Genomic DNA, 2,088 nt, shown 5'->3' on the forward strand with positions numbered 1-2,088 from the left:
CAGGAGAGAAATCTTATAGCTGTGATCAATGTGGGAAGAATTTTTGTCGATCTGGAGTGCTGACAGTGCACCAGAGAAGACACACAGGAGAGAAACCTTATAGCTGTGATCAATGTGGGAAGAGTTTTACTACATCTTTCTATCTGACTTTACACCAGAGAATACACACAGGAGAGAAACCTTATAGCTGTAATCAGTGGGAAGACTTTTACTCAGTCAACCAACCTGGTATCACATCAGAGAACACACACAGGAGAGAAACCTTATAGCTGTGGTGAATGTGGGAAGAGTTTTGGTCAATCTTGCCATCTGACTCAACACCAGAGAACACACACAGGAGAGAAACCTTATAGCTGTAATCAATGTGGGAAGAGATACTCTGATAAAAGATCTCTGAATAAACATCAGAAAATTCATGAAGGAGTTGTTTCATGATATCAGTGAAATAAAATGTAGAATGTTTAAACATTGTAGTAGGAGTATTTTAATGATGTCACAATGTAGAACCCTAAACGTTTGTCCCCTGTTCTATTGATTTCAACATGATATGGATATTAGCCTCAGGGGGAAAATCCAGGCTCTGAAATGGAAGAGTTACTATTTATGTGATTTAACAGAAAGTGACTAACAAAAAATCAAAATGCAACACTTCAAAATGTATCTGGCTGTTTTCTATAAATCGTCCTCTAACCAGGGATGTACACATTATTCCCAGATTCCGTGTGGTTTTTGAGCTGTTAGTTTTAACAGGACGTGCAACCTCATCTCCCTCCTGTTGTACAATTGATTTCAACATGATATTAATGAGTGATGACAAATAAGTGTTGTGTTCCTTTGTTTAGCGACCCCTACATTTAAATGCATCACTCCAAAATGTAGCTGACTGTCTTCTTCAGGTTGTCCTCTAGTGAGGGAAAATACATCTTCCATTTCCATATGTTGATTTTTTAGTTGTGTGAGTTTCAACAGCACGTACAACCTGATTTCCTCCCTAATCGATATCAGTGATTTATTCCTACTTGTCAAAACAACAGTGTTTTTGGTGCTTGTACAGTTTATAAGGAGCTTGTTTTAAATAATACAAGTAATATGATTATTGTGGCAGATGTTTGTGTATGTATTACATTTTATGTTTAGGTTTTCAATTTATCACAAACTTTTTCTGCATTTGGACTATTGATTTGGACACGTTTAAACTGTGACATTGGGGATATCCCATCTAGCAAAATGTCGTTGAAAATAAGACTTTGCCCGACATTCAATATAAGTTTGGTTTTAGTTGAAAGTTGAAAAGAAAACAATTTAATTTCAACTTACTTGCAGCCTAAACACATAGTCACAGTACAATAATCAATTATATGAACAATCCTACATCACTCCAGTATTTATTTACAACATTCATGTGCTAAATGTCTTTATTCCACTACTGAAGAAGCATGACTCAAATCACCTCATATTTCAAACATTCAGCCTGACAATAAATAAACACATAGTCGCATTACAATAAATTGGTATATAATCAATTATATGATATCCACTACTGAAGAAGCATGACTCTAACATTAAGCCTGACAAAAGATACATGTTATGCCTCACCATTAAGTGAATTTTTGCTAATACATATTAACAAAGGGGTGTACATTTGTTTTTTATATTTCATGTTTAATATTCATGTAAGATTTAGTCATCATAATTATTTATGCAACCAACTGACAATCTTTTGGTACAATTATATTGATATTGTTGCCCTGCTTTTAGAATATCAGGGTTCATTCTCAGATGTGCCAACCCAAATGTACTAGAGCATGACATTGGGGACTGGACCCCGATCCAACAACATGCCTATCTAGTGAACCCTGAAAAGAGAGAGAAGCTCTGCAGTGAGGTGGAAAGTTACTACGGATATTGCAGGAGTTTCCTCTTGAAATCAGACATGTCCGTGGTAAGGAAACTTAGTTTCTGATTGTCTCAAGGGTGGGCAGTTAAATAGTTTTGTGTTTTGTCAGTGCATTACAATTTATTTTGACTGCACGTTTTTCCGTATTGGAGATGAGTTTTGTTTGGGTTCCAAGGGGACGAGAGTTCTAG

The sequence above is a fragment of the Salmo trutta genome, unplaced genomic scaffold (genome assembly GCF_901001165.1).
Source record: "Salmo trutta unplaced genomic scaffold, fSalTru1.1, whole genome shotgun sequence".
Lineage (NCBI taxonomy): Eukaryota > Metazoa > Chordata > Actinopteri > Salmoniformes > Salmonidae > Salmo > Salmo trutta.